This window comes from Cebus imitator, unplaced genomic scaffold (genome assembly GCF_001604975.1).
Source record: "Cebus imitator isolate Cc_AM_T3 unplaced genomic scaffold, Cebus_imitator-1.0 Scaffold40, whole genome shotgun sequence".
NCBI classification, from domain to species: domain Eukaryota; kingdom Metazoa; phylum Chordata; class Mammalia; order Primates; family Cebidae; genus Cebus; species Cebus imitator.
The window spans coordinates 5,212,592-5,239,508 of record NW_016107355.1 but is presented as its reverse complement, the minus strand read 5'-3'; positions in this window follow the sequence as shown (position 1 = coordinate 5,239,508).

Genomic DNA, 26,917 nt, shown 5'->3' with positions numbered 1-26,917 from the left:
AGATCAACATCAGCTCTCTTATTTGTGAAGTCAAATTGTGGGATGGAAATATATAATAAGATGCAATTTTCATTTCCAATTGCTTTGTGAAAATCTGCTCCCAAATTTAGTAGCTCTAAAATCAATCTCACGATTTTTATGGGAGCAGTTCTCTCTTGAGGCAGTCATAGTTAGATACTAGATAAGACTTCAGTAATCTGAATTCTCATCTAGTCTAGATATCCAAGATGGCACACTTGCGTGGCTGCAGTTGATGCTGGATTTTTGCTAGGATCTCAGTGTGAGCTACTGACTGGTTTGTCTACACTTGGCTGCTTCATGTGGCTTGAGTTTGAGAATGAGTGTTTTAAGAGACCTATGCAAAAACTGTAAGACTTTTTATGACTTCACCTTGGATGTCTCAGAATTTCATTTGATTTACATTCTATTGGTAAGGCAAAGGATTTTGGTTAGCTTAGATTCAAAGTGATGAGAAAACAGCCTCTTGATGGGGTTGTGGAATAGTCAGTACAGAAGAGTATATGGGGTGGGAACCGCTATTGTTACCCTCTTTGGAAAATATAATTTATTTGCACATTTTTGTGTTTGGCTATTGTATTTTCCAACTCATTTTATAGAGGCTCTTTTCATATTGCTCTGGTTATCTGTTGTGTCATAAACTACCTTGAAAGCTCAATGGCAGATCGACAATTTATAATTTTGTTTTATGGTTTGAGGGTTAATAAACACAGTTGGGTGGTTTTTGTTTGTTGTTTATCATGTTAGGGCAATCAGGTGACAATTGGAACTATAGTTATCTGAATACTTATTTATTTACATAAAGAGCTAGGGGCTAGTCTGGTATCTCTCTTCATGCAATTTCTCAGTGTGGACAGTTTAGGCTTCCTCATCACCACGGTGGCCTCAGGACTCCAACTGATCAAGGCAGAAAGTGCTGATCTTTTTAAAGGAAAGGCCTGAAACAGGCGTAGCATCACATTTGCTCAACTATAGTTTCAAAATAATAAGTGTCAGTCCAAAGCTGAGGGGAGGGAAATATACTATATCTCTGAAAGGAAGAAGTGTTAACAAACTTAGAATTATCTTTAATCTGTTATATACATAAAGAAAAATAGAAAATATCTCCTTCTTGTTATGTGAGTTGGAAGTGATGTTTCAAGTTTGTTTCTTGTCATGGTTTTTTTGTACTTAGCAAATTAAAAAAAATAATAATTTGTGTTCAAATCTACTTATATTTTTACAGTTCTTTGTTCTGTGTTTAGAAATACTTTTCTTATTCATTACTTACTTTAAAAAATTTTTACATTTTCTTCAAGTGCTGTTACAGACTTCTATTTCTGTGTTTAAGCCTTTGAACTACATGTAATTTATTTTTCTTTATGTTTATTTTATAAAAATACTTAAAAAGTCTTAGGGCCACTCAGTGTCTTCAATGTTATTTATTAAGTAGTATATTTCCCCCCCACCAGTTTTGTTATCTTATAATCAAACATCTTATGAGTCTAGTCCATTTCGAGGATTTTCATGTGTTCTTTTATCCATACATGTGTGAGTAAAATGGTTTTAAAAACTGTGGTTTTATATCATCTAGAAGGTATGTATTCCTCAATGTAGTTCTTTGTCAGAATGTTCTTTGAAACGCTTATTTTTTTTTTCCATTAAAATATCAGAATTAGCTTCTCTGGTTCCAAAAAGTTCTAAAAATTAACATGTTCCTCTTTTAGAGGAAATGTGTATGTTTTTTAACATTTAATGCACCTATCCAAGAAGGCAATATGACTTTGCAATTATTTTTCTGATCTGTGGTGGTTTTAATTAAAAGCGTGGGGTGAAATTCATGCTCATTTCTTCTTTATCAGCCTCTTAAATTTTGTTTTACATAGATATTATACATGTTTTGTTTAAATTATTCCTGGAATTCTCTTTTTAGCCTAGTTATTATTTTCTTCCAAAAATACCATCAAGTATGTTATCATTTTTATACACTTTTCTCAGACATACTTCTGATTTCTCTATTTATTATCTTTTTAAATTTTCTTTGAGTTTTCTGAGTAAAAAATTATATTATCCAAAATGATAGTAATTTGTATATCTAAAAGTATACATTAAAAAAAAGTTTAAATGACACAATTTTCTGAAGCATATTTGTCTACTAGGGTAGAAGGACATATATTATTCCAATGGAAATATTTATATGTACATATAATTAAATATCACATATTAATCATAACATGAATTTACCAGTGGAGTTTCATGAACTTTTGTTTGGCAACATTTGATCTTGTTCAACTTCCATGTTTTACATATGAGAGAAGAAAGATTTAGGAATTTGACTGACCCAGTGGAAACTTGCTGCCTAGTATTGACTCAGATTTAAGATGACTAAGTCATCTGGGTCAGAGAGAATTGACACAGCATATCTCTATAGATTACTCCTTCCCTTAGTTATACTTTCTACCTCGCTTAAATGAAACTGCTTGCCATCCTTTGCCCTGGCTCCATGCCTTTGCCTGTGCTATTCTTCCTGCATATGGTGCCTATCTCTGTTATCCATAAATCTAGTCTCTTGCCAATCATTTTGAAAACTCACATCTTGTTTTTATCATCTTTCCATGCTCCTCACTCTCCATAAAGTACAACACTGCCCTCGCAAACCAAGTATTGCTGTGTGCCTTTCTCATGGCTCACATAATTTTTGTAACTTATGTTCACTTATGTGCATGTATTGCATTCCTTTCTAGGCCATATTTTATTGTTGTGCTTAGTCTTGTCATACTTCCAATTTTTAGCACATAATAGAAAACTGAAGATGTTTCTTGAGTTAATGACTAATAACATTCATATTTATTGAGGCATTATGTACACATATATAATCTATTTACACCAAAATTTATGTGCAAGTACACGGATATATACACATACCTCCATACATATACCTATGCAGATATAAGCTCTAGTGTTGATAATTTTCAATCTATTTAAATCATCAATGAAGACATTATATAATATTGCTGATAAGAAAGTTATTTTCAGTATTTTGAAGGTCAAATAAGAAAGTTATTTTCAGTATTTTCAAGGCTAATGTTCTGACATTAGCATGTAAAATGGATATTAACATTAGGTAGATAAATGTTTTTTGTAAGTTTATTATACTAAGGAGAAGCATTGTATGTTTCAATATTTGTAATTGATAATCAGAAAACGTAAAATTTATAAAATAAAATGTTTAAAAATTAACACATTTTATTTATGAATCTAAAATTAGAACATTATATATATGGGTAGTATATAACTTACTAAAGAATCACAATCACATTCTCATTGTTTTTCAAGGCTTAGGTCATTGCTTAAAATGGAAAGTTTCCTGCTATTGGTATAGTATAAGAACAGGAGGCAAATACTGTTAATTAGAAACACAAAACTCTATAAATAAATGATAAATATGATGGGAACATGTTAAATGCATAAAGTTTTGAGAAGTAGTAGCACTCAAGGTAAGAGTTTCAAGTCTGTTTTATCACAAAGGAATAGATTGGAAAACCTGAATACATTACCAGACCAGGTAGGCAATAAATAAGATTAACTTCTTATATAAAATGTATTTTCTATCAAAAAACGTAGGTTTTCTTACTTGACTTATTTAAATTAATTTTCTTTACAGAGTATGCCATCTGTTACTCTGACATGTTATATGGTGAAAGGGCATTCTGGATCCTGCTGCAGGCCCCAATAAGCATTCTTTTCATTATTCACAAGTCAAAATTGAGAATACATCACCTATATTATCACATGCCTTTCTCAAAAGTCAACCACTTGAAGAGTAGCGCCAAATGAGAATTCTTTTGACATAAAATAGCTTAAAAAGATTTTATTCTATTTATTTGAACTTTTTTTTATAATAGATTTATTTCCTCCTTGGTGTTTAACCAAGAGTTCAGAGGTAGATTACATTTTCTTCCTTATTTATTTTGCAGGAAAGTTTATTTGTACTTTTCTTAAGGAAAAGTATTCACTACCTATTATGTAAATTTCTATATATCAAAAGCTGGTAGTAATAACTGTTAAAGAAAAACATATACATACCATAATCTAAGACCTAGAAATCCAATAGAAATATGTACATATATTCACCAAAAGTTATGTAGTAGAATGTTCAAAACAGCCATATTTGTATTAATCTCAAACACTCTCCAAACACCTGCTAAGAAAGAAATGGGTAAATATATTATAGCATCCTCACAAAATAGAATGCCATAATGAAAATGAACAAACTATATTGTACCTAATAACCTGGAGTGGTCACACAAACATGAATGATGAGTGAAAGAACCCAGATACAAAAGCTGGCATGTTAAATGGGTCTATATAAACACAGTTCAAAACAGGCAAAAATAACCTGTCCTGTGAGAAGTGAATATATTTGGGGTAGTGACTGGAGGAGGCATTTGAGGGACTTCGGATGCTGGTAATGCAGTAATGTCCAGTATGGGTGTTTATTAAACTCTGTTAAAGAAAGTCATTAAGCTTATGAACTTATGGTATGCGTACTGTTCTGTATATATATTTTAATTTAATACAAACTTTTAAAGTACCACCAATTAGCTGGAAAATCAGATTTGTGGATTTACAACTAAGTTATTAGGGCCACTTTATTGCAAATGGCGCAATTTACTATTCAAAAAATTTAAAAAGTAACTTTGCCTTTGTCAAGAATGAAAAATAAATGCTATTTATATAGGAATAGCATGCTTTCCTGTAAAAATCTAGTGAAAAAAGTGTAATATATATTTATGGTATTTTTCAAATTTACAGAGTGGTTTCAGACACATTATTTCATTTTCTCCTCATTCCTATGATTTGTCAGGCTAAGCAGAGGCTATTCCTAATTTTCAGAAGAAAAGGGCTTTGACTTGTTTAAGTTTATGGCACCTGTTTAAAAATAATGTTGTTTGTAAAGCTGCTATAATCACAGTATAGCTTAATATTATAGTAAATACACCAACAGAAAATAATTTGATGAAATGTATATAACACTGGCAAAGGTGTTGCTGCTGAAAGGTATATAAACTCTCCAAGTTTTCCCCTGACAATTATGACCATATTTTAAGGTACTCTGGTTTTAGGCTAAAATAATTATCTGTTATTTGTAATTTTGCATTTAAGAACGTTTTCTAGGCCTTAGATTGAATGAACAGAACATATTTGGAGAAGTTATCTTTACTTTTATTTTATCCACATATGTGGATAATCATTAGTTTTAATTAGTTATCTCATAAACATTCTGGACAAACTCATCTTATTAAACTTTAATAAGTAACTCACCCTGATGATATAAAGGTGAATCATGTAGTTTCCATCAGGAAACAGAAGCTTGAATTTCTGTGACTTAAGCCTGACACCTGTTACACCTATTTGTCTTTCCTGCAGTTAAAATAGAACCATCTGTGGCTATAATTAGAGACAATAAGACTTGGACTTAAATGGCATGTTTGGATTTATGGTTAAAGTTTTATTTCTCCTCAGTTGCAGATTCTTTAAGACTTTTAAATTATACGTCATCCCTCTCATAAAATTGAGACTCACCGACACTTCTTACAACTTCCTTGTTCTAATATGTAAAAACCTTTTGTTATGATTAAGATAATGTGTGAAAAGTATAACTGCACCTCATTTTTCCTACTTACTATCACACATTACAATTATCCTCAGCAGTGAAGACAGATATTAGATACTTAATAAATCCTTGGTGAATAAGTCATTATAAATTGTTCTAAAATATCCTCTACTTTTATCTATAAGAAACAGAGGATACTCTGGTCTAGAAAAAATGTACTAAATTCTCTAGTGATTACATCCACATAAAAGAGAATTTTACCTATTGTTCAAATACAGAACATTTCACATGAGTTTTTTTTTAAACTAAGCATTTTATTTTACAACAGTTTGACACCTGGTGGTGGTAATGTTTGCCATGTTTCTTCATTGCAAAGTTATTACCCCCTTTCCATACTCTACTATGTGGAAGCAAGTCACTGCATGACCCACAGCTAAGGAGCAGGGAGTTATGCTCCACCTCCTTGAAAGGGGATATACACAAAAACTGGAGTTTTTCTAACCATGGGATTTTTCCCTTCTCCATTTTTTTATTCAATCATTTATTTATATCAGCATGGATGTTCATTATGTAACTTTATAATAAAAATATACTGTAGGTTACAATATAGCAATACATTATTTTATTGCTCACATTGTTCTATCTGTGACTACTGGAAGCTCTTTCAGTTGGCTCCTGTGTCACATTGATATACCTCCCTGCTCTTATTTTTGAGCACTGCTTTCCTTCCTGGTGCTATGAGTTGCTCAAGCTCATCTTGTATATTTCCTATCCCAGTCCTTGAATTAGCCATGTCTCTAAGGAGGGCTGGTCCTTTTATTGGACAATGGTAGCAGAAATCAAGATCCGGGCACTGGGTTTGCATAACGTTTATCCTCAAATGCTGTCCTAGAATATCCATGAAAAAAAATTCTGTCCGTTTCTAATAATTTGTTTCATAGTCTCACCAAAATTGTACTATAATGTATATTACACTAAAATTTTGGATAGGTTATAAAAACAAGAGATTTTTTCTATGAAATAAAAATATTGTTCATTTTGAAGGATCATGAACACAACATAAATATACAAGGCTGATATTAATTGCTGCAGTTTAAATCCTTAAGACAACACACATTTTTGTGATGCAAAGCAATATTTTCTCAAAGACTGAAAAAATGCTTTCAGTGATTTGTGCTATAATTGCTAAAATTTTCCCTTTTAACACTAGAGAATGTACTTTTTTTCCTGAGATTTCATGGCAGTATTTTTGATTATATACACTACCACTAAGGTAAAGAGAAATAAATTCAAGATGTAAAACACAGACGTGCTCAACATCACTAATGATTAGCGAAACGCAAATCAAAACCACAATGTAATATGACCTTACTCCTGCAAGAATGGCCGTAATAAAAAAATCAAAAAATAATAGATGTTGGTGGGAATATGGTGAACAGGGAACTCTTCTACACTGCTGGTGGGAATGTAAACTAGTACAACCACTATGGAAAATTGTGTGAAGACTCCTTAAAGAACTAAAAGTAAATCTACCATTTGATCCAGCAATCCCACTGTTAAATTCTATCCAGAGGAAAAGAAGTCATGAGAAAGAAATCATGAGATTTTTTTGTTTGTTTGTTTTGAGGCGGAGTTTCGCTCTTGTTTCCCAGGCTGGAGTGCAATGGTACAATTTCAGCTCACTGCAATCTCCACCTTCTGAATTCAAGTGATTCTCCTCCCTCAGCCTCCGTAGCAGCTGGGATTGCAGGCATGTGCCACCACCCACAGATAATTATATATTTTTAATAGAGACAGGCTTTCTCCATGTTGGTCAGGTTGGTCTAGAACCCCTGACCTCAGGTGATTCACCCACCTCGGCCTCCCAAAGTGCTGGCATTACAGGCACGAGCCACTGTGCCCGGCCAGAAGGCACGAGATTTATACAAAAAAGATACTTGCACATGCATATTTATAGCAGCACAATTTGTAAGTGCAAAAATATAGAAACAGCCCAAATGCCTATCAATCAACAAGTGGATAAAGAAATTGTGATATATGTATATATATATCCCATTATATATTTATATATAATATAATATATATATGATGGAATCTACTCAGCCATGAAAAGGGAATGAATTAATGGCATTCACAGCAACTGGGATGGAACTGGAGACTAATATACTAAGTGAAGTAACTCAGGAATGGAAAACAAAACATCATATGTTCTCATTCACAAGTGGAAGCTAAGCTATGAGGATGTAAAGGCCTAAGAATGATACAATGGACTTTGGGTACTCACGGGAAGGGGTGGGAGGAGGGTAAGGAAGAAAAGACTGCAAATTGGCTTCAAGGGATACTGTTTGGTGATGGGTGCACCAAAATCTCAGAAATCACCACGAAAGAACTTAGTCATGTAACCAAGCACCACCTGTTTCCCAAAAACCCGTGTAAATAAAAAATTTAAAAAAATGGAAATTTAGGACAAGTCATTCACCCAAAGGTAAAGTGTACAGAATTGACTTTTTCTCCTTTAATTATATAAAAAATATAAATTTTTTTTTTACTGCTGGTTTAGACTCTGTCATCAGTAAATGCCTTTTTCTTACTTTGTTTCTGTTTCCTACTATAAGAAGAGAGGAACAAGCATTATTTGCTTATTTGCTGTAGTGACTGTCTTATTCAAAGTGTTTCCTAATGTTCAATAGTTGTAACTTTTAAAGACGAACAAATGGATGTCTAGCACTGCCATTGATGCCAATGGAGTGTCATTTGAATCAAGATGTCACTCTATAAAAGTGTCTATTTTCTTTAATTTCATACACAGAAAAATGGAAATATAAATTCAAACGTGTAACCCTGTCTTCTATAAAATGAAGATGAATTAGTCATGAGATGATTTTTCAAGTCCCATCTAGGTTTTAAAATTGAATAAGTGTGAAGAGACACTTAAATGTAATGGTTACATATTCTGTTAAGATTTCTGCAGTCATTACGAAGGTGGAAATTTTCAGAACAAATAAAGAAAAATTTAGTTTTCACTTTATACTGGCCACGGTGACATGGGCTACATCGCTATCTCCTTTGCAAAGCTGAAATATGTTTCAAGAGTTCAATCTTACTAACTGATTTAGGAGTTTGAACTTACTGACTTATTTGTCAATTTACTGTTGATTGCTTTTGCTGTCTAGTGACTGAAGATTTGAGAATCAGCAATATCTCAAGAAGACAGAAGAAAATACTATTATAATAAGATAGAGGTATGATTAGAACAGAAATACTTTCCCTCGTTTCTTTTATTACCGTTTCCTCACTGCCTCTTAGACCTATTATGAACTGTTTTATAGTCTATGTGCTGTATCGCAGCACCCATTTCTCGTGATCCCTCCTGATTTCTTATGTGGTTTCCTAGTAAATATTCCAATCATAAATGTAGAAATCTGCACCAAAGACAAAACTCAGCATTGTATACAGATTTGTGTTTTAAGAGAGACCTGCATTTACCCAATTTTGATGACCAATCATTATTTAACAGTAGAAAAAGATATTCAGACCTTTTTGTTCTGATAAAATATTATTTTATTGAGAGGCATAAGGAGAACTCAAGAGATGCCTATTTTAAATTTAAAAAACCTGAAAAGAATGAGAATTGAAAGAAAGGTAATAACCATTATATGCTTAATCTCCCATCCAAAAGCGAAGAAATACATGTGAGTTCTCATTTCAAGATGCACGTTGTGCAGAATCAGGACCATTTTTAAGTTTACTATGGAGCAAGGTTGAGAAGAGAAGAGGGAAAACAGATTTTTATAGTGCCTATAATATCCTAAGAAAATTTACTTGTTTTACAAAAAATAAAATTATAAACACAGCCCATAAAATATATCAATTATATGTATATGATAATTAGAATTATTATTCAGTTTGCTAAAAACATGATTCTGTCATTTGCTACAACATGAATGAAACTGTGGGTTGGCTGGGCAAAGTGGCTCATGCCTGTAATCCCAACGGGCTGATCACCTGAGGTCAGGTGTTCGAGACCAGGCTGGCCACCATGGCAAAACCCCACTTCTACTAAAACTACACACAAAAATTACCTGGCTGTGGTGGTGAGCATCTGTAATCCCCAGCTGCTCAGGAGGTTGAGGCAGGAGAATGACTTGAACCTGGGAGGCAGAGGTTGCAGTGAGCCAAGATCATGCCACTGCACTCCAGCCTGGGCGTCAGAACCAGACTCCGTCTAAAAAAAAAAAAAGAAACTGGAGATGTTATGTTAAGTGAAATAAGCCAAACATAGAAAGAACATACTGCATGATTTCTTTTATATGTAGAACCAAAAACAAAAACAAAAAACAAAAACAGAAACTAAAAACCAGTGAAACAGAGAATAGAATGGGAGTGGGAATGGGAAGATATAGGTCAAAGGGTACAAAGCAGCAGCTAAGTAGAATGAATGAATGTAGAGAACTAAAGTACAGCATGAGGTCTGTAGGTCTGTAGTTAATAATTTCGTATAGTATTGTATTGTATTGCCTGTATTGTATTGTGTTGTATGTTGGACATTTTCCAAGAGGTAACTATGTGAGATAATATACATGTTACATTGTTTACCTCCAGTAATTATTTCACTGTGCATATATATCACAACATCACATTGTATACCTAAAATTTAAACAATAACAAATTTTTGTTATCTTATAATGGTACTATGGGTAGTGTATAGTTAATTATCATCATCTCCTTGATAGAAACTTTGCAGGACTTCAATAATTTGCTTGTACATTTGTTTTACTTTGTTGCAGATAATTAGATGCTTAATAAGAAGTTTTTAGGTTACGGTGACTATTTTTGACTCTTTCTGTATTAAGATATCCAATATCCCTCTTGTTAACTGTGTCTACAAATAAAATGGGATTTTTAGTTGGAAAAATGATGGAGAGTAAATTATCTAATTTACTCTTCATAGTTGTGTTGGCATTTGTCTTTTATAAACAAGGATAGCCTTCATCTTGCTCATAATAAGCCTGGCAAAAGTATCTATAACAAGCCAACTTGCATGTATTCTGATGGTCTCTTTCCTAATTTAAATGGGAAAGTAGGCCTAGGGGCATAAGTTCATTTTTCTTTCATTTCCTTTACCTGTCCCAATTTTTTTCTAAAGTCTTTACTCTTGATCTTTTTAATTTTTTTTCTTATATTCTTAGACTAGTCTTCCTGTTTTTTTTTTTATTTTAAATTATGCTCAACATGGTATATACAGTAGTCCAGGCATATAGGCTTGAATTTCATGTAAAAATTTATGTTGGAAGAAATCACTATATCATCGTCTTTTACAAAAGCCAGGGGAATTCAAATGTAGTGATTTTAAGCTTAGTTTAATTCAGAAGCTGATATTTTAGGTTTGGTAAGCTTGGCACTAATAAGCCATAGGCTTTGCACATATCAATTCTAATCACTGAGATTCTTTTTAAAACTTTTTTTTTTAATTTTTAAAAAATGTACATTTAAAAATTAACATATAATACTGTACATATTTAAAAGCTACAGTGTAATATTTGAAACACGCACATAAAACGTGTAATGATCAAATCAGGGTAATTAGCATATCTATCATCTCAAACCTTTATCATTTCTTTGTGTTAACATTCAAAATTATATCAGCTATTAAAAAATACAACAAATTATTGTTGACTGTAGTTATCTCACAGTGCTATAGAGCTCTACACCCTATTCTTCCTATTTAACTATAATGTTGTATGCTTTAACCAACCTCTGCCTCTCCTGCCTCTTCCCTACCCTCTTCAGCCTCTAGTAGCCACTCTGCTACTCTCTACTTTTTTTTTTGAGCCAGAGTCTCGCTCTATCGCCAGGCTGGAGTGGAGTGGCACCATGCAGGCTCACTGCAACTTCCGTTTTCCTGTTTCAAGCAATTCTCCTGCCTCAGCCACCCGAGTAGCTGGGACAACAGGCACGCACCACCACGCCTGGCTAATTTTTTGTACTTTTAGTAGAGACGGGGTTTCTCCATGTTGGCCAGGATGGTCTCGATCTCTTGACTTCATGATCCACCTGCCTTGGCCTCCCCAAGTGCTGGGATTACAGACGCGAGCCACCGCGCCCGGCCCTACTCTCTACTTCTTAATCACTTGGATTCTAATTTCTTACCCGTGATTATGATCCTTTTCAAATTTAATCTTTCATAAAAAACAGAAAATAATTAATGTAAATTTAAATATAGTTTTAAGAAATCCAATACAAACAAATCATATAAAATTTAGAAGATAAACATTATTCACACTTGCCTTACTGTCATATAGCCAAAAAAAGAAATATAGAGTATGAGTCAACTGCGTAGACAGATGAGAGAAATCATATGCACATTCCTGTAATGGTTCCTGCATCAAATAGCACTTAATAAATACTTTATTTCCTCTTTTCTTTCCATTTCATTGTGACATATCCTTTATATTCTCCAATTATTTATTTAGCTACTCAGCCTTTCATGTATTTTTTAATTTTTTGAGCTTAAATAATTTTCTTACCATTAGTTTCTTTTTCTAAAACTCTGAACAATAACATTTGAATTAATTATGTGTTTAAATAAGTGATATTGAGATAGTATGACTAGTTTTATTGCCTGGATATACATGATATATTCTCACATAATTTACCATATATTTTGACCTTCTTTTACCCCTTATTTTGATTTCTTTATTTTTTATAATCATATTGAATTATGTAGACTTCTCTAAACTATCACAAAAGCTTTGAGATATAAAACAGAGTGTAAATAATTGACAGATACATATTCTCTTCATTCTAATACTTGACGAATTCTCCAATTTAATTCATATTTTTAGGTCCCTATGAAAGCCCGTCTGTAACTAATACCTCAAATAACTCCACCGTTCGCCATCATTATCATTCTATTTAGTTATGCATTAAAAAAATGGTGTCTGGAGGATCTCCTACTTGATTTACATGACATGACACCACATGCTTTGAACAATGCCTATTTAATCAGGCCACTCTCACTGATAAATTCAATATTATCAACATAGTCAAGGTTAAAAGCTTTAATATGGCATAAAAATTCCTTAGTGATTTGTTTCCTTAGGTTTTAGAAAGTTTATTTCCTGCTGTACCCTTCTGTCTACCTTATATTACACTCACATAGATCAATTAACTATTTTCTCAGGAGTTATTAGTTCCTGAATGCCTCCACGTATTCTGTAGGTATCACATCTTTAGGCACCACATCTGAGACCAGGAAAGGAACCTAAGAAATCTCTAACTCTCAAAATTCAATTTTTATTAGCACAGGTATAGCTTTCCTTAATTCCTCAGGCAGAATTCTTTAATTTCTTTGTGTTTGCTTAGTGCCTAATCATATCTTTCCTATGGCATCTATCTGACTGTATTTTTATTTATGTCTTACTTCTTCTCAATAAACTGTAAGCTGAGGCTAAAGCCTTAAGTAGGACTCCACGAATGTCAAAAGAATGAATGAATAAACAAAATAAAGAAATGAGAAAGAAAATATTTCATTTTAGGTATCAAGGTAAATGAGAATTTTTAATAGACTATAAACAAAATAACTTTTTTTTCCTTCATTATGGAGAGTGGAGGAAATCGCAAATAGATACCATCGCACACCAGTTAGGATGGCGATCATTAAAAAATCTGGAGACGACAGATGCTGGAGAGGATGTTGAGAAATAGGAACACTTTTACACTGTTGGTGGGAGTATAAATTAGTTCAACCATTGTGGAAGACAGTGTGGCGATTCCTCAAGGACCTAGAAATAGAAATTCCATTTGACCTAGCAATCCCATTACTAGGTATATATCCAAAGGATTATAAATCGTTCTACTATAAGGACACATGCACACAAATGTTCACTGGATCACTGTTTACAATAGCAAAGACTTGGAACCAGCCCAAATGCCCATCAATGATAGACTGGACAGGGAAATTGTGGCACATATACACCATGGAATACTATGCAGCCATAAAAAACGATGAGTTTGTGTCCTTTGTAGGGACATAGATGAACCTGGAAACCATTATTCTCAGCAAACTGACACAAGAACAGAAAATCAAACACCACATGTTCTTACTCATAAGCGGGTGTTGAACAATGAGAACACATGGACACAGGGAGGGGAGCATCACACACTGGGGTCTGTGGGGGGGGAACTAGGGGAGGAACATCGAGGGGTTGGGAGTTGGGGAGGGATAACATGGGGTGAAATGCCAGATACAGGTGATAGGGAGGAAGGCAGCAAGCCACATTGCCATGTATGACCCTATGCAACAATTTTGCATGTTCCTCACATGTACCCCAAAATCTAAAACACAATTATATATATTATATATATATATAATATATATATGAAAAAGAAAAATTAGGTCACTTTTGTAGAATCATTGCTGCCAATCTGAAGGTGTTTCAGAGATGAGGGGATTTTAAGAGTAGAAATAATCCCCCGAGGTGGCCTCACCTTTTTCTCATATAAGCTATAAACTGCCATAAAGCACCTGAGTACATCAAACGAACAAACAAACAAAAAAGCTAGCACACTATGGATGCAAAAACCTGTGTTTAGAGAGATTGAAAAAAAAATGGCTTCACTGGCATTACCTGTAAGGTAAATTATTTTATTTAAACTCAACTGACCTTTAGTAAAATATACGGGGAAAATATGAAAAAAGCTATGTATTGTTTCTAGTTTATTACTTGGTTTCATAAATTTTGTCAGAATACAGGTTCAAAATTGAATAAGAGGGACTGTAATAATACATCTTAGTTTTAAAGAAATCAATGGTTAAATATCTAAAATATTTAAAGTATGTGTGTGTGTGTGTGTGTGTGTGTGTGGTGTGTGTGTGTTAGCCCGTTGGCTCACACACACACACACACACACACACACACACACACATGGTGGAGGGAGAGAGAGAAAAAAGAGAGAGAGGCAGACATGGGAACAAATATAGATATATACACATACATATGAGACTTTTGAGTTTCCCTGCAGGATAAAGGAATCTGTTAGTAACTCATTTTGTTCTGTTACGGATAATTTAACATTTTTAACATTCAGCTGATATGCTGTGTTAGAATAAATCTAGTCCAATAAGTAGTGCAGATTGCTTCTTTATGACTTATTTGTTGCAGGTTTTATTGATCCTTTCTTCTTGACTTCAATGAAAACCAAAGAAAATATTAAGAAACAAGTCAAAAAGGAGATATAAAAGTCAAAAAGTAACATACTTATTGGCCTGGAGAATTATGGTTTCAATAGAAAGTGGAGAGTATGAGTTAGAGTCAAAATAATTAGATTGAAAGCGAAGGCTTTGTTCTCATACCTTTGACTCTAGAAAAGGCAGGATGGATAGAAAATAATTTGGACATTTCAGGAAATGAGAGGAAATTACTTTCACAACCGACATGTACCTGAGAGCCCACTTTTCACACTCTGCAGGAAGGAAAGTCAGACAAAAAAGCAACTGATTAGATTTCCTCTACCTTAGTTATTTTGTATTTGAAATGTTTTCTTAACTGCTGTGACCTTAGGACTGCACCATTTATACATTATGTTTACAAAAAGTGCAAAAGACACTCTCTGCTACTAAGGGACTAATTTTAAGACTATGAAAATGTACCTGATAAAGACCTTAACAATGAATGGGTAAACACAGGAGCAATTACGATCTCCAGGTTATTTGACAGTCTATGAAAAACTGGAATAAATTAAAGACCAGAAACCAGACATCTCTCTTGGGCATACATTTTGAAGACACGGAGCCATAAAATGAGAGGTGTTTACATCTTATTGTGCTGCTCCTTAGCCTTCATTTAGGTGATGTATAGTAATGATACCCTGGTCTCAATGCAAAAGAAATGACTGATGATGCTTTTAACGCTCAAGAATGAAAAGTTAATCATGTCACAATAGTAATTCCATTTAAAATATGCCATGGACCTTTGATGACCACTTGAAATTTTTCTCAGGGGAAATATGCTTGTATAACATCATAGTAAATATGACTGGAAATATCATGACTGGTCATAACATAATTGCTAATAAATTATATGAAATACTACACAACCTTTGAATGTGTTCTAGAACTATTAATGTTAATGGGAATAACCTAGCAGGTAGAAATGGAAGCTAGGAGGCATTTGAACATCTAACAGTTTAGAAACATCATGGGCCTAAGCAAAATCAATAGGACTTGAGCCATGTGCTTTATGTGCATCTGTCCTTGTAAATGGCTATAATTTGACATAAAAACAAGTTCTTCCCTCACCGTAACTACCAGTTTCTTTCTGGTTGTGAGTCACTATAGCAGTAATAATATCAAAAGCCTTATGCCATTTTTGTTCAGTAAAATAATATTGTAACTACAAAGTGCTATATTTTAAAAATCGATTTGCCTGATAAAGCAGTTCTTAGAGACTTAAAAGACTGTCCAGGAATGATGAAATCATATTTTATTATTCTGGCTCCATCATTGACTTGCCTTTAAGATTCGGGATAAATTCTGGATCTAGCCTTTCTTTGCTTCGGCTTATGAAACTATGAAATTAATATTAAGAAATTATCATGCCCTAGATTAATCCAGTGAGAAAATGAACGTAAAATACAATCTGGTTAACCAAATAGACTTTTTCAAAATAACAACTTTGCTAGAAATATTTCTATTATATAAATATGGGTTTGAAAATTAAGATTCTAGATAAATTCTGGATCTAGCATTTCTGTGCTTCAGCGTATGAAACTATGAAATTAATATTAAGAAATTATCATGCCCTAGATCAACCCAGTGAGAAAATGAATGTAAAATACAATCTGGTTAACCAAATAGACTTTTTCAAAATAACAACTTTGCTAGAAATGTTTCTATTATATAAATATGGGTTTGAAAATGAGCACTGAAGACCATTTCAATGCTTGCAACTTCCAGGTGGTTTGGGACCTCTTCATTTCTACTAGTGTTTTAGAGGGAAAAACTTCTATATTTATCCCTTTTTTTCCCTGCCACTACTTCTTATATCTAATATTCAGTGTGATAGTATTTTTTGTTTGTTTGTTGAGACGGAGTTTCACTCTGTCACCCAGGCTGGAGTGCAGTGGAGCAATCTCGGCTCCCTGCAACCTCCATCTCCCAGCTTCAAGCAATTCCCCTTCCTCAGCCTCCCAAGTAGCTGGAATTAAAGACACATGCCACCGTGCCCAGTGAATTTTTAAAATATTTTTAGTGGATACAGCTTTCACCATGTTGGCTAGACTGGTGTCAAACTCCAGACCTCTGGCAATCTGCCCACCTTGGCCTCCAAAAGGGCTGGGATTCCAGGTGTGAGCCACTGTGCCTGGCCAGCCTGATAGTATTTTAACAGACTGAAAGATTTATAATTTGTCTATTTAACAACTATTTACTAAATAACTTCTAAGTGCTAAATGGATCTTTGTGCTGTAGATTCAATAGTAAACAATAAATAACAATAACAAGAATCTCTGTCTTCAGTAAGGTGACATTCTGGTGAGTGGTCAGAGAAAATAAATGAGATCACTAAATTATGTTAGAAAAATATTATTCATAAAATGAGGAAGGGCAGGGTATAGGGTATACTGATGGGATGTGTTGTAATTTTATGTGGAGTCATCAAGGAAGGTTTTCAGAGACAGTGATATTTGCATAAAGACTCTCTAATAAGGTCAAGAAGGAAACATGGGATATCTGATGGAATGGAATTCAAGGCAGCAAGGTTTTGCAAAATGAGCGAGGAGCAGGTAGTGGGAGATGAGGCCACAGAAGTGGCTGATGAAGGCTTTGGCATTTACTCTGAGTTAATTGGAGAGCAAGGGGGAGGTTTTAAGCTCAGAATAAAATGTTCTGAATTGTATTTTAAGGTGATCACTCTGCCTGTTTGAGAAGAGATAATAGACAAAGACTAAGAAGAGTTTGCAGGCAGTTACAATTATCTGTGGGAAAAGTGATGGTGGCTCCCCTTCCTCAACCATATTGATGCATAATTCACAAATAAAAGCTGTGTATATTGATACTGTACAATGTGATGTTTTGATATACATATATCGTCAAATGATCACTATAATCAAGCTAGTTACCTTATCCATCGCCTCACATTTACCTTTTTTGCATTTGTGGTAAAAACACTTAAGAATTACTTTCTTAGGAATTTTCAAGTATATAAAACAAGACTTTTTAACTGTAGTCACTGATGAATTAGTTACTTCTTGCTTCTATAACAAAACAGCATAGACTGGGTAATTTATAAATAACAGAAATTTACTTCTCACTTCTCAGGGACTGGGAAGTCTAAGATCAAGGCACTAGCCAATTTGGTGTCTGGTGAGGGCTGTTCTTCGTTTCCAAGATATCACCTTGCTGCTGCCTCCTCGGCCCCTCCCATGGCAGAAGGAAGAAGGGCAAACAACCTACCAAGTTATCTCCAGCTTTTCCAGGAAAGGCATTCATCTCATTCATGTGGGTGTAGCTCTCATCACCTAAAAGCTCCACCTTTGAATATCATGACCTTGGTGATTAGATTTTAATATATAAATTTTGGAGAAACACATATCCAAACCATCGTAGTTACAATGACATGAACTAGATTTCCAGAATGTATTCATCCTCTATAATTGAAATGTACCCATTGATCAAAAACTCCTCATTTTCTCTACCCTCTTGTCATTGGCAATCCCCACTCTATTTTTTGTCCCCTGGGTTCATCCATGCTTTCACAAATAACAGGATTTCCTTCCATTTTAAGGCTGAATAATATTCCATTGTGTGTATGTATGTGTGTGTGTGTATATTTGTATACATCACATATTCTTTGTCCGTTCTTTCATCATTAGTTGCTTAGGTTGATTCCATATCTTGGTTATTATTAATAATACTACAAGTAACATGGGGGTGCTCATTGAAATACTGATTTTATTTCCTTTGGATTTATATGCAGTTACAGAATTGCTGGATCGTATATTAGTTCTATTTCTGATTTTGTGAGAAACCTCCTGTATCAGTCCATTTTCATTCTGCTGATAAAGACATATCTGAGACTGGACAATTTACAGAATAAAGAGGTTTAATGTTTAATGCACTTACAGTTCCACATGGCTGGGGATGCCTCACAATCATGGCAGAAGACAAGGAGGAGCAAGTTACATGTGGATGGTGGCAGGCAAAGAGAGAGAGCTTCTGCAGGGAAACTCCTGTTTTTAAAACCATCAAATCTTGTAAGACTCATTCACTATCATGGGAACAGCACAGGAAAGGCTCACACCCATAATTCGATTGCTAGACTCCTCCCAGGACATGTAGGAATTGTAGGAGCCACAATTCAAGATGAGATTTGGGTGGGGACAATACAAATTCATAGCATTCCACCCCCAGCCCCTCCCAAATTTCATATCATCACATTTCAAATCCAATCATGCCTTCTCAACAGTCTCCCAAAGTCTTAACTCATCTCAGCATTAACTCAAAAGTCCACAGTCCAACATCTCATCTGAGACAAGGCAAGTCTTTTCTGCCTAGGAGTCTGTAAATTCAAAAGCAAGTTAGTTACTTCCTAGATACAATGAGGGTACAGTCATTGGGTAAATACAGTCATTCCAAATGGGAGAAATTGGCCAAAACAAAGGGGCTACAGGCCTCATGCAAGTCCAAAATCCAGCAAGGCAGTCAAATCTTAAAGCTCCACAATGATCTCCTTTGACTCCATGTCTCACATCCAGGTCACAAGAGGTGGGTTCCCATGGTCTTGGGCAGCTCCACTCCTGTGGCTTTGCAGGCTACAGCCTCCGTCCCCATGCTTTCATAGGCTGATGTTGAGTATATGCATCTTTTACAGGTGCATGGTGCAAGCTGTTGGTGGATCTACCATTCTGGGATCTGGAGTAAGATGGCCCTCCTTTTACAGCTCCACTAGGTGGTGCCCCAGTAAGGACTCTGGGTGTGGGCTCAGACCCCACCTTTCCCTTATGTGCTGTCCTAACAGAGGTTCTCCATGAGAGCCCCACCCCTGCAACAAAATTCTGCCTGGATAACCAGGCATTTCCAAACATATCCTGAAATCTAGGTGGAGGTTCCCAAGCCTCAATTTTTGACTTCTGTGCACTTTGTAGACTCAACACTATATGGAAGCTGCCAGGATTTGAGGCTGGCACTCTCTGAAGCCATGTCCTGAGCTCTGCATTGGATCTTTTCAGCCACGGCTGGAGTGGCTAGGACACAGGGCACCAAGTCCCTAGGCTGAACACAACACAGGGACCCTGGGCCTGGCTCATGAAACCACTTTTTTCTTCTAGGCCTCTGGGCCTGTGATGGCAGGGCCTGCTATGAAAACCTCTGACATGACCTGGAGACATTTTCCCCATTGTCTTGGGGATTAACATTTGGCTCTTTGTTACATATGCACATTTCTGCAGCTGGCTTCAATATCGCCTCAGAATATGGGATTTTATTTTCTATCTCACTGTTAGGCTGCAAATTTTCTGAACTTTCATGCTTTGCTTCTTTTTTCAAATTGAGTGTCTTTGATAGCACCCAAGTTACCTCTTGAATGCTTTGCTGCTTAAAAATTTCTTCTCCCAGATACCCTAAATAATCTCTCTCAAGTTCAAATTTCCACAAATCTCTAGGTTAGGGGCAAAATGCCACAACTCTTTTTGCTAAAACATTAGAAGAGTTACTTTTGCTTCAGTTCCCAACAAGTTCCTCATTTCCATCTGAGACCAACTCAGTCTGGACTTTATTGTCCATATCGTTGTCAGCATTTTGGGCAAAGCCATACAACAAGTGTCTAGGGAGTTCCAAACTTTTCTACGTTTTTCTGAATTCTTCTGAGCCCTTCAAACTATTCCAACCTCTACCTGTTACCCACTTCAAAGTCACTTCCACATTTTTGGGTATCTTTTAAGCAGTGTCCCACTCTCCTGGTACCAATTTACTGTATTAGTTAATTTTAATGTTGCTGATAAAGACACACCTAATAATGGGAAAGGTACAAAAGAAAGAGGTTTAATGCACTTAGAGTTCCACGTGGCTGTGGAGCCCTTACAATCATGGTGCAAGGCAAGGAGGAGCAAGTAACACCTTATGTAAATGGCAGCAGGCAAAAAGAAAAAGCTTGTGCAGGGAAACTCCTGGTTTTAAACCATCATATCTTGTGAGCCTCATTTAGTATTACTAGAACAGCTCAGGAAAGACCTGCCTTCATCATTCAATCAGTTTCCACTGGGTTCCTCCCAGGACAGGTGGAAATTGTGAGAGTTACAATTCAAGATGAGATTTGGATGGGGACATAGGCAAGCATATCACCTCCATACTGTTATTCATAATGAATGAACCAATCTATCGTCTTAACAACAATATACAAAGATTCCCTTTTCTCCACATTTTGCCAAAACTTGTTATCTGCCTTTTTGGTCATAGCTATTCTAACAGGCATGAGGTAGTATTTTGTGGTTTTGATTTGCATTTCCTTGATAATTAGTGATATTGAAATACATAGTTATATGTTTTTCCTTATACTTTTTGGTCATCTATATGCCTTCTTTTGAGAAATGTCTATTCAGGTCCTTTACCAATTTTTAAATTGGTTTGTTTCCTTGCTATTGAGTTGTTGGATTTCCTTATATGTTTTAGATATTATCTCTTTATCAGATATATGACTTGCAAATATTTTTCCTATTCTGTAAGTTGTGTCTTCACTGTTTTCTTTGCTTTGAAGAAGACTTTTAATTCCATGAAATTTTATTTGTCTGTTTTTGCTTTTGTAGCTTTTGTTTCAAGGTAATATTTTAAATATCATTGGCCAGACCAATGTCAAGAAGTTTCTTCACATGTTTTCATCTAGTAGTTTTAGAGTTTCAAATTTTACATTTAAGTCTTCAATCCATTTTGAGTTTATTCTTATATCTGGTGTGAGATAAATGTATAATTTTATACTAGATGTGGATATCCAGTTTTCTCAGTACTATTTTATTTGAAGCAACTGTCCATTAACTATTGTGTGTTCTTGGAATCTTCATCAAAGATCAATTGAATAAAATTGTGTGGGTTTATTTCTGTGCTCTCTATTCTGTTTTATTGGTCTATATATCTGTTTTTATGTGAACACCATGCTGTATTATTACTATGGCTTTTTAGTACATTTTGAAAGCTGGTAGTGTGATACCTCTAGTTGTGCTCGTTTTGTTCAAGATTGCTTTTGCTATTCTGATAAGTCCTTTGCTATTGATAATTATTTTAAATGTGGAGGGATTTAATTTGCCAATCAAAAGACATACAGTGGTTGAATGAATTAAAAATAAATAAAACAAGATTCAAAGTTTAGTGTCTACAAGATACTCATGTTAGCTTTAAGGGCACACATAGGCTTAAAGGGAAGGGATAAAAAATAAAATATTCTACATGATGGTAAGCAAAAGAGACCATGAGACATACACAAAGCATTCCATTCACAGTAGCAGAATACATATTTTTTTATAAGAACATACAAAACATTTTTTAGGATGATTTATATGTAAGGCAACAAAACAAATCTTAATAAATTTAAAATACTGAAATATATCAGGTACCTATTCTGTTCACAAGTGTATACAACTGAAAACCAGTAACAGAAAGAAAATTAGAAAATTCCCAAATATGTGAAAATTAATGCAATCTGAACAACCAATAAGTCAAAGAAAAAAGAAATAAAAAAAATACCTTGAAAGAAATAAAAATGGAAACAACATACTAAAACTTATGGGATGTTATGGAAGGTGATGGTGACTTCAAACAGGGTAGTGGCAGAAAAGGTGCTGAAAAATGGTCAGATTCTGGATCTATTTTGCACATAGGGCCAAGAGGATTTGGTTTTAGATTTGAATTTTGGTGTGAAAGATAGGATGTCTCTGAGGTTTCTGTCCTAAGCACCCAGAAGAACTGAGTTGACATTAACTGAGATGAAAAGAAATGGGTATAGGGGAAAGAAGTTTAGTTTTAGATAAACTAAACATTTGTTTATAACATATATTGAGTTTGCAATATATGTTATTATCAGAATAAAAATTGTGCATAGACAGTTGTATGTTCTAACCTGTAGTTAGAGAGCAGTCCAGTCTGGAGATATAGATGTGGGAATCACCAGCAGATGATGCTCTTTAAAGCCAAGAAACTGGATCAAGTCACCAATGGAGTGAATATCAATCTAGGCCAAAGTCCTGAGTACATCCATAGAAGATCAGGCTGTCAAGGAGAAGCCAACAAAAGTGTCTAACTGATATGGTTTGGCTGTGTCCCCACCCAAATCTCATCTTAAATTGTAGCTCCCGTAATTCTGATGTTCTGAGGGAGGGACCCAGTGGGAGATAATTGAATCATGGGGGCGGTTTCTGTCTTATTGTTCCTGTGGTAGTGAATAAGTATCAGGAGATCTGATGGTTTGATAAGGGGTTTTCCCTTTTGCTTGGCTCTCATTCTCTCTTTTGCTTGCTGTCATATAATAAACCCCTTTGCTGTTCCTTCCTCTTCTGCTATGATTGTGAGGCCTCCCCAGCCACGTGTAACTGTGAGTACATTAAACCTCTTTTTGTTTATAAATTATCCAGTCTCAGGTATGTCTTTATCAGCAGCATAAAAACGGACTAATACACTATTAGCCAATGAGGCAAAGTGAAATGGAAGAGAGCAGTTCCCAAAAGCCAAAAGAACATGTTAGCTGGGCACAGTGGCTCATGCCTGTGATCCCAGCACTTTGGGAGGCTGAGGTGGGTGAATCACTTGATACTAGAAGTTTGAAACCAACCTGGTCAACATGGCAAAAATCCCTTCTCTACTAAAGATACAAAAAATAGTTGGGCATGGTGTGGGTGCCTATCATCCTAGCTACTCGGGAGACTGAGGCAGGTGAATGGCTTGAACCCAGGAGGCTGAGATTGCAGTGAGCTGAGATCGCACCATTGCACTTCAGCCTGGGTGGCAGAGTGAGTCTCCATCTCAAANAAAAAAAAAAAAAAAAAAAAAAAGAAGAAGAAGAAGAAAAAACAACATGTTTTGGGGAGAAAGTAACTGTTGTATCACATGTTGCTGACAGGCCAGGTAGGATGAGGACAGACAACTGACTTTGGGTTTAGAAATGGAGGACTATCAGTGTCTGTGACAGAAGCAATTTTGGAATAGTGTTGGAGAAGAAAACTTGACAAGTGGATTCAGGAAAGAAAGAAAGGAGAGGAATTGATGACGAGTACAGATGTACAGACACCTCTTTGAAATGTTTTTCCTCAGTAAAGTGAAGCAGAAAAATGGGGGAATGGCTATAAGGAGATGTGAGGTCAAGAGAAAACTGTGTTATAATGAGAAAGTTAACAGAGTATTTTCTGATGCTTGAGCAATTGCTGTTTTTCACTTTTTTCTCACTGATAAGAAGGAAATTTATCATCAGAAAGTAACTACAAGGGAAGACATCTTGGAAGCTTTAGGATTGGAGAGATAGAAAGTGAATACATACTTAAAAAATTCATGGATAATCTAAAATAATGTCGGGTATTACAGAAACTCACAGTCGTACGAGGATGCAAATGTGCGATTGTGAGATTTGGTAATCACGTCTAAATCTCCATACACTTTTGCATTCAGTTTCTTTTTCCTTTCCTTTTTTTTTTTTGGTTTCCTTCATTTTTCTGCCATTATAGAGTCTTTTGGACATCTTTTTAGATTGTCTCAGTATAGCTTGAAAGATATAAAGGATGTTTCAGGTTATAAAATAACAGTATTTATTTAAGTAATATTCCAAGTGACTATACACTCTGACAGCCTTCTAAGTCTTAACAAAAATTCAATTTCCATTTCTGGGGATTTTCCTCCTGTTGTTTCTGTTGCTGTGTGACATACACATGCTTTATTTCTTACTCTTTTGACAGGAATCCTGCTGCCTTTTTCTAAGCCCAGGCTCATGACATCTGCTCCAGGTTGCACATTTAATATTCTGTTTTTAGGTGATTCTTTTTTCTGTATCCTCATTGCCTGAGCCTGACTTTGGGCCCTCATTATATTTCACTTAGACTATTGTATTTCCTTCCTGACAATGCTCACAGCTTCTCATTTTCACATTCTGAGATTCAATACACATGCAATTTAAACAAGACTGATCATATCTCTTTCTGGATTAAAAAGATGCAATGGACTATATTGTCATTGTGATAAATTATAAATTTCATAATCTTGGCTAACCTTCCTGGTCTTTTTCTTACATACTTTCTTCTTATATACAATGCTCATCACAAACCCTTCTCTCTTTTCCAAATGCCCATGTTCTTTAAGCCTCCCATCCATGTATATACAAATCTGTGTGCCCTTTCCACTTACAGAAGGGCCATCCAATAGATCTAGCTCAAGTATCTCTGCCAGAGTGAAGTCTCCATTCAATTTTTTTTTGTGTAATTACCAACTCCCTGATTTGTGTATTCCTGTTCTTCCTAGAACATCAAGTTTTCGAAAGGCAGGATTTGTGGTTTACTGCTTTATCTCTCATGTCTGGACCTGTTCTTGGTTTAATACAGATGCACAATAACTGCTTGCCCAATGAATAAAAAATTCCCAAACCCATGTGGCAGAATCTGGAACATAACGAATAATTTAAAATGACTATTCAGTGCTTCTCTCTACTTTGCCTCTAAGTATTTTCTAACTTTAGATACCCCATTATAATTTCTCATATAATCCTTTATGGACTTCCAGTTGTGGGGAGATAACTCATGTAACTTTGAGAATCACAATATCTTGTTCATGGATATCCAAATAACTTCTTATTTGATAACCTAGATGCAAATATGGCCCTACACATATTTTCCAGTCTGACAGGTGTTTACTTAATTTTGAACAGGATTGAGGATCTATATGGAAATAAAGTAGCTGCATTTTATTTACAAACGTTTATTAATAAATAGGTGAGTTAAATAAAGATGGCCAAAATAAATTCAAATAATTAATTAAAACTCCTATACCATCCTTTCTATATAATCTGTGTTGTTTATGAATGCAAAATCAAGCATGTAAAAACAGCACAACAAAAATAGTGAAAGGTGATTTACTTCATTTTTGGGATGGAGTGCACAAAGAAAGTGATAGACACTAACTTTCCATCTGCGTTCGGTCCCGTTCCTCCATTGCTATATAGAGGAATTTCTATCTGAGACTGGGTAATTTAAAAGAAAAGGTTTAACTGGCTCACAGTTCTGCAGGCTTTACTGGATACATGGTGCTGGCAACTGCTTGACTCCTGAAGAGGCCTCAGGAAGCTTACAGTCATGAAGGGAGGTGAAGAGGGAGTAGATGTGTCACAGGCAAAGCAGGAGGAAAGGGGTGAGAGAGTTGGGGGATGGTGTCACACACTTTTCAATAACCACATCTCACGAGAACTCACTCACTATCACACCAAGCCATGGGGAGTCCTCCCTCATGTTCCAAATACCTCCCACCAGGCCCCACTTCTAATATTAGGGATTACATTTCAACATAAGATTTAGGCGGAGACAAATATCCTAACTATATCACCATCTCTTTAATGTTGCTCTTAAGATTATAGAGCAGGGCTGTCTAAAGGTTTGCTTTTCCTCTCAGGATGGCCAAACGTAGCAAAAAAGTGGTTGAAAGTTAAGTCCCCTTTGATGGCAGAACAAAAAGTTTTATTGAATAAAGATTTTAGGCCTTTCTGAATTTGCCTCTCTTCTGATTAAATTTTAATTGAAAATCAATTACATTATTTACTAATGAAGTGTTATTCTTACAATGAGAGGACCAAAAAAGCATTGATAGGAATTATTCATGTTGAACACTTTTTCATATGCTTCATAGCCATTTATATACCTACTGTAGAGAAATGTCTATTCAGGTCTTTTGTTCATTTTTTAATTGACTGTTTTCTTGCTATTGAGTTGTTTGAGTTCCTTATATGTTTTGGATATTAATCCCTTGTCAGGTTGTCAGGTGCATTGTTTGTTGTATGAACCTCGAAGTAATGAGATCTCACCCATTCACTGTTGTTATGAGCTGCCTTCCCAAAGCTGACAGCTTTGTCAAAATTGAATTTTTCTAGGTATAAAAATAGAATACTACATCTTTAATTCTAGACCTGTGCAAGATGCCAACATGGTTAGCTTGTCACAGTTGTTCTCTCTTTACTTTTGATGTGTTTATTTCCATATGTTCTTACTTCAAGTAGTTGGGCTCATTATTATCTGACAAAATATAATTATCTGAAAAATATAAAATAAAATATAATTATTTGACAAAATATA